Consider the following 7,522-nt stretch of genomic DNA (forward strand, 5'->3'; position numbering starts at 1 on the left):
GCATGAGGGCGAAGCTCCATTAGGGTCCATCAAATATTCATCTGCCATACGGCACCGAGCCCTTGGCTCTATCTTCACAACATCGTGCAACACACCACCAAGAAAACGGGTCCTGAAAACAACAACACAGTGAACAGCCTGCAGTGCAGAGCAAAGAAACAGCTTTCATTACTTTTGACCTTACACCAGGGAACACTGATTTATTTATTGATGAGCAGTGGCAGAACTAAGAGCAAGCATTACTGACTTAACGGCTGTTCAATTTTCACCGTGCTTTCATATGACAAACTAAGCTAATGCCTGTGCAATGGAGGGAGAGGTTTGCTTTCTCCCCTGCCCACATAATGCAGCGCTGACAAACAACTAATGGCCACACAGAGATTAATGAGGATAGCGATGACATCATCAGACTGACCACATGGTTCAATACGTTGAGTTAACTCTAAACTGTCAATAAAAACTCCATCAATGAATCCAAGCAGACCTATCCAGACTGTGATCGGGTCTTAAATGTGTTTAGTGCTGCTGGTCGGGTGGTAATTGCCTTAGCAGGCTAGCAGGCTGGCTGTAATGACATTATCAACCTGCTAACAACCACAGAGGAGCTTGAGTTGTTCCTCTAAAGGCTCTGACAATTTATATTGTTGTTTATTCTACAGGGGTATTTGTTCACTAATATCATGTTTTGAGCCAGAGATTATCAAAAACAAAAAAGGCTTGTATTATTTACAAGGTTTAGGCACATCTTTTGAAACCATTGGCTACTTTCGCAAAACTCTACACACAAATAAGAAAACCTTTCACCAAATCAGCAAAACATTGTAGTTCTCTTGCAGAAAACTTGGTTCAAACCTTTTTAAGTTTTTTTATTTTTGTATCAAACAGTCATCACAAGCCATCACATTAATAAGCACACAATGCACCAACAACACACTGATGGTATAAATAAAAAATATGCAGGGAGGTGGAGTACAGTGAAGAGTGGGTGATCTGTAAACCAGTTGCGGACCAAAGAAGCCCTATGGAAACTAACGTTGTCTCATATTATGACATATCTAATGTGCTCTGGTCTCTGAACATTGGTTAGCATATCATGTAAGGTGTCTAGGAATGTAATGATGTGTGCAGTATTATATTGGCCTAGGGTTGCATGATGGTGAACAACACCATTTTGACTTATAGCTTTACACATGGTTTATGTTCCCACCACGTTGTCCTGGGACATTGATTATAGCACGGTGTCCAATAATGTTCCTGCCACGTCTCCTTGTTTTAGTGAAGCTAAAACCTGCCTCATTCACAAAAGCAGCTCATGACCCGTGGCATCTGCCTCTAGCTCCATCTCTCTCTAGACAAGACAAAACAAATGCAGCACAGCAGGTCAATGCACAGCACTACAGCATGCACTTCAAGAGTGAGTACTAATGATACTATAGTTTAACTGCACATAGTCATAACGCTGTTGTTTCACACACTCACTGTTTCTTTTAAAAGGGACTCTGTAGATTTGTTTCATTCGGATTCTGTTGCGGGCAAGTACACAACATAATACAGAAATGCTCACATTGTGTATGTTTTGGAAGGAGGTGTCATCCTGAATTATGCACTGCTGTATTTCTCGTCGCTTTATGGAATTATTTGCAATCACCATGTTGACTATGGGTCTCTTGTTCTGCAGTGAACATTCTTCCTCAGCCCCCAGCATCTGGACAATTTCAGCATTTTTACATGTATGGTATTGTTGTGTTTCTCATTGTATGGCAGTGCTACAAAACTAAGTGCAAAGTGACTGTATTAACCGATTCCCATTTCAAAATGTTCCTATGATGCTTGCTACAGTGTAGCAGCTCAAGTTAGGCTGAACTCTTTGGCCAGCTTCCCTCAGGGTTATTTCATGGTTGATTACATGGTCCACTATTGTAGCTCTGATGTCATCAGTAATTCTATTTCTTGCTCTTCTTACCCTTCCTCTTGCCCTTCCTCTCCCCCTCCTCCTCTTGCTCCTCCTTGTCCTCTTCCTCTAACTTCACCTCCTTGTCCTTGTTGTCCTCTTCCTCTCGCTTCTTCACCTCCGCGTCCTCTTCCTCCTCTAATTCTCACTCTTCTCACTATTGCTGCTCCCTACATTGTACTCCACACGGACAGCTCACCTGTGGTGTATTTATAGTGCTTAGGCTGATTGCAAAGTGAGCTAATTATCAGAAAACAGTTTTCATATGTGACAGTGTGCCAGACAGTTGGCCAAATAGTGTAAATAATAGCCATCCATGTGTATAGTTTTGCTAAGAGTGTGTTGATCATTTGGAAAATGAGTGCTGTGCAGTGGATTGTACCTACAGTTTTGCAAAGTGTGTGTTACAAAATTGCAAACTGAGTGCAAAGCAATATTTGTGCTTTTAGTTTTGCAAACTCAGTAAGTGGTGTTGCTATAATTATTAATTGTTTTAGAAATTGTGCTTTGACAATCACGGTAAAGGTTTTAGCATTCAGAAAAAAGAACCGTAATATCAACCAAATGGTGTCAGTACTGGGAGTAAGAGTTCCAGTTTTCACCAGGGGGCAGCATTAACACAATTTTTCAGACATCAAATTCCAAATCAGTCCTCTTCATCTATTCACCCCGTCCTTCCACTGAGGTAATTTACTGGATCATTTAAGAGCTCAATAAAGACTTTGACTTTATTTCACCACACAAATGCATATCTCATTTAGCTACCTACTGTCCAAAGTCCTTGCTGGGCTGGCTCATTTGTTTATTTAATTTGAATCACATAAAACTACGCGATACGAGTTTATCATTTTGTTGTATAAATAAATGAGACTTTCCATTTTGCTTCAGGTGAGCATAAAACACAATATGCGATCCTTTGTTATGACTGCAAGTTTAAAAAATTGAAACAACATGCTTAATAAATCAAAAAAAAAAAAAAAAAGGATAAAAATGACGATATTTCAATAAAACTTTTCCTTAGATTTAACTGCTCCATCAACATGTTCCAGCTCTTCATTAATACTCATTCACACTTAATGTACAGTGTAATGATTGAAATATTCAAACATCAGACATCATGTTCAGATTTCTTCCTGTATTACCGGTTGCGCAAGATAAGACCTAGGTGTCTTTACAAAACATGTCCATGTACTGTACATCAGCAGGAAAAGAAATTGGTATGTAATAACACCTATCAGCAATTTTATCAAAACAATATTATTAATTTTCATTAAACACAATTTTCAATAATTTTGTCACACTCTCAGACACAGTACATACATTTTTATTTAGACTCATTGCATTTGAAACAAAGGTCAGGTACAGTATATTACGATGCTAACATGCTGGTGTCTGGCAGGTATACCATGCTCACCATTTGCTGATTAACAATAAACAGAGACATTGCCCGTAAAGCTGAGGCAGATGGGAACATAATTAGTATGCAGGTATTTGGTCACAAACCAAGTAGAAAGCAGTAGAGTAGCAAGGTTGTTACAATTAATTTATTTTAATTTATTAGGAAGCTGTGAATCAGAGCCTTTGAAAGATACGGCTCCGGGGAGAATGAGTGTGGCAAATTGCATTTCCTCCAACACTTGTTGAGACATTTCACTTAGCCTCATAGTAACACTAGAAGGAACGCCAGGGGGTCGCCAAAGTAAGATTCATCCTTTGTGAACCATGAATACAAGGTATTAGGTATTTTAGTCGAGCAGAAAGTAGTGGACAGACAGACAGACATTGCCTTCCAGAGCGCTACACACAGCATGGCCAAATGTGAATCAATGAACCAGTTAAATAAAGAGGTTGCACGCCTCTGGAGCAACTAGGGGCCATGTGTCTCGCTCAGGGACACACAGGGAATCAAACTGAGATCTACCACACCAAAGGCAGGGGTCATATCCACTGCGCCATCATCACATAATAAAAATAATAATAACAACAACAACCTACTTTTGAGAAACAAAATCAGATAAACTACAAGAAAGTATTACAAATTTGTGTTGTAGTTGGTATGTTAAAGTATCAACCGCTACAAGAAAAAATAAAAATAATTCTTTGATGGTTTCAGAAGCACACAGGTACACATCATTCTAGGCAATAATTAAATGTGGCAGCCTGTTTACTTAGAAAGTGGACATATATGGTGGTTTAAATGGACGAGCTTAATTTGCAAGGTAAATCAGACAGGAAGAACATCAGTGATGTATCTTACAGTGGCATGTAATAACTGTACAGTGGATGTGAGTTGCTGTGAGGAGTGACAATGCAGACAATCACCTCACTCAGGTAATGAAAGCTGCTATAAAGCTAGGTGACACTTAAAAATAGATACTTCAGATGACTAAATTCCTAATTATATAATGCACATGGTACTTACTCCTCAGGATGTTACCACTGAATGCAAAGCATCGCTGGATGTTTGTAGCAATCATGTTTAATGGGATATTTGTCAAGAACAACCTGGTTGGGAGCTCAGGTGAGTACATTTAAAACTAACTTGAAAGAAACCAGTATTTCTCAACACAATTAAGCATCTGTTGTACAGATTAACGTGTATACCATATTTGAAATTATTTTTGTAGACACAAATGACACCTGCAGACAAAATAATGTACTGTTTACCAGTGCCAAGGAGTCATGAAATCAGTTTCCATCTGGTAAACTTGACAACACTATAGAAAGATAAAAGTCTTCAACTGAAAGTTTAAAAGATAAGTCAGAGTAAACAGTGGTTGCTTATCATTTGAGTTCAGTGGAATGAAACTCTGTTTCAAGATCAAACCACACCAGGAAACACCAGGTACTGTTACCTAATTAGCCTGATTTGAGTCCACTGAAATCACTCATTCAATTGCTTCTTTTGGTCATTTAATGAATGTGAGTGTTCTACAGTTTGTACTCGTCCCAATGAAGATTTCATCTGCAACTTCGAAATAAGGGAAGTTAATGACCAAATCTGGACAGTGATTTAGAATAATGAGACTCTTTCCAAGCACGATATTGTACTGATGAGTGTACCAAATCCATTTCCCAACTTTGACTGTATGCCATCATCAAACACAAGTTCAGGTATTGATGACAAACTTCTTTCTATGTAATACTTAAAAAAGGAAACTAGATTTATACATAGTCAGAATGACTGAATCCAGTCAACTCTCAACTTTCCTTTAGGGATTAATTGTACTATTAAGAAATACTTATGTAAAATAAAATGTAACTAGCATTATTGCAAGTGAAAGCTTTGCACACTTTATTAAAGAGTACAGCAGAGTATTAAAGCAGTGAGACATTGCCCCCTATTGGTCAAAAGTTCTGTACTAAAACAACCCACATTGACTATTTCTTTTTCAAACCATATATCTTATAGAACCTTGATGCTGTTCCAGGTTTCCTCTTAAACATTCACCAATGCTTGAATACAGGTAAAATCACAAATATACCACTCTTACTTTCATATCTATAAGCGCACATTTAACAGCATTAATAGCACTCTAAACAAGGCACATGCGTACCCAATATGTAATGTTTTAATGTGTTAAAGGTAATAGCAATATTAGCTTGACCCAAAACAGCTCATGTGCAAACATTTGATCCTATGATGAAGACACTTGCATAGGTATTATCATTTTTTATTAGATAATATTATTTACAATCTTTTATTGCTAATTAAATCAAATCAAGTGTTTCTGTGTGTGTGTGTGTGTGTGTGTGTGTGTGTGTGTGTGTGTGTGTTTCCTGATATGCAGGTTTAAAAGAAACAGACTACAACCTCACCATTTATATTTCAAACAAGACCCACCATTGTGTGCCATGTAAGCCACCTGGAAAAAAGCCAGGTGGTGCTATTACTCTCCCTCCCCCTGATAGGAAAAATGGCACCGGTATCCGCATGGAAGATGCAGCGTAGGTATTTCAAAAACTGACTGGCAACAGGAGTCAGTTGCCCAATTTTGGTGTGATGTTGTTAGGAACTGTAATGATGATCACAATTTGTTGGAGAGGAGAAATGGTTTGTGTGTTTTTCATTATAGAAAAATAATGAATAATATCTCCTTAGTGCTGGAACGCATGGTCAATGACAGCTCAGCAACCATCACAATAGGCAATATTGATCATTAACCTCCCCCCAAAATAATCATACCAACATTATCTTTGGCACTGCAACAAGTGGTGATATAAATGTGTGCCAGTTAAACAAAGTATTAAATAGAGGTAAATCACCTTGTAGTTTTTCTGATCATCTTTTTTGTGCTAAAAAAAACTAAATATAAACACAATGATTACATAATTATATCTTTGTTTTGCTGAAACTGTCACACTATCCTGTTACTATATTAAACAGAGCATTAGTGAAATCTTGCAAATGCCAATCGAAGCACTAGGAGGAGGCAGAGGAACATGATTTTCCCACAGATTATCTGTTTCATCTGCTACTGCAGGATATATACAGTTTCAGCAAACATGACAAAAAGATATGTTTATAAAAGTTACCAATTGCAGCTTTAATGTGAAAACTGCAGTAGAATCTTCTCTCTTCGTAGGGAAAAAGGTGATCTGGATCACAGATGGCTGCAAGACAAAAGAAACCAATTGCAGCATCACATGCCAGTGCTCTCATCTACTGTTACATTTTTTGCAATACTCGTGGTAAGACGATTGTATTAAGTAATTCCATATTCATTATTCAACACATAATATAACATATCCTTCTCTAAATCAGTCCAATCCACCTGGAAATCTGACCTGCTTTACATCACTTCAAATGGCTTTGGCCTGTCAATGTTTTTCTTAGCGGCGGCTCTCTTCATGTATTGTTTTATCGGGTAAGGGCAACCATTTTTCAAATTTTAACATATAATATTGAAGGCTTTTGCTCACAGGATGGGCTAAGAAAACTGAACCCGGCATAGTTGAGCAAACAATCTTATGTGCATAAATTTATACCACATAAGCATGACAAAAATATATACACTTTTTCTTTAGGCACACCAGCTGTAATTTCTTGTTGCTTTGAGACATTATGAGTACATGGTCATTTGCATCAATGATGGGAATTCAGCAAAAACTTAAGCAACTCTTACTGTTTGCCAAGAGTGATTCCTTATTTTAAAAACAAAAAGAGATTAATGTCACTGAAGTGCATTATTATTCAGGATTTTTTAGGTGCTGGATCTCTAATGCTGTTGTCCACCAGGGGGTGAACGTTGGTTACTATGCTGTAGTGTTCATCTTCACCTTCATCATATGTATTATGACACTGCAGCAGGGAAAGCTCAAGGCACCAGCTCCATGAAGACAAACTCTTTCATCATTCTAGGCCTGTTCGTCAAGCTCGACATCACCTGGGCTTTTGCTTTCTTCAGCTACGGACCTCTGCTCAAAGCCTCCTATTACATCTTCATCATCCTCAACTCCTTTCAAGGTACTACACTCTATTAAGCAATGGCATTAATGTACAGTGGGTACGGAAAGTATTCAGACCCCTTTAAATTTTTCACTCTTTGTTTCATTGCAGCCTTTTTCCAA

General features: G+C 38.0%; 2 long non-coding RNA genes across 2 annotated transcripts in view; both read left to right on the forward strand.

The window, feature by feature from the left end:
- Nucleotides 1–4,223: 4,223 nt before the first annotated feature.
- Nucleotides 4,224–4,702, forward strand: LOC117936130. The gene is made up of 3 exons (XR_004654892.1): nt 4,224–4,282; nt 4,381–4,472; nt 4,579–4,702. It is a non-coding gene; the product is annotated as an uncharacterized LOC117936130 (long non-coding RNA).
- A 2,463-nt stretch (nt 4,703–7,165) lies between these two features.
- LOC117936305 overlaps nt 7,166–7,522 on the forward strand; it is a 1,745-nt gene continuing 1,388 nt past the window's right edge. The window contains exon 1 of the long non-coding RNA XR_004654915.1: nt 7,166–7,418. This is a non-coding gene — a long non-coding RNA (uncharacterized LOC117936305). The remainder of the gene's footprint in view (nt 7,419–7,522) is intronic.

The sequence above is a fragment of the Etheostoma cragini genome, chromosome 20 (assembly GCF_013103735.1).
Source record: "Etheostoma cragini isolate CJK2018 chromosome 20, CSU_Ecrag_1.0, whole genome shotgun sequence".
NCBI classification, from domain to species: domain Eukaryota; kingdom Metazoa; phylum Chordata; class Actinopteri; order Perciformes; family Percidae; genus Etheostoma; species Etheostoma cragini.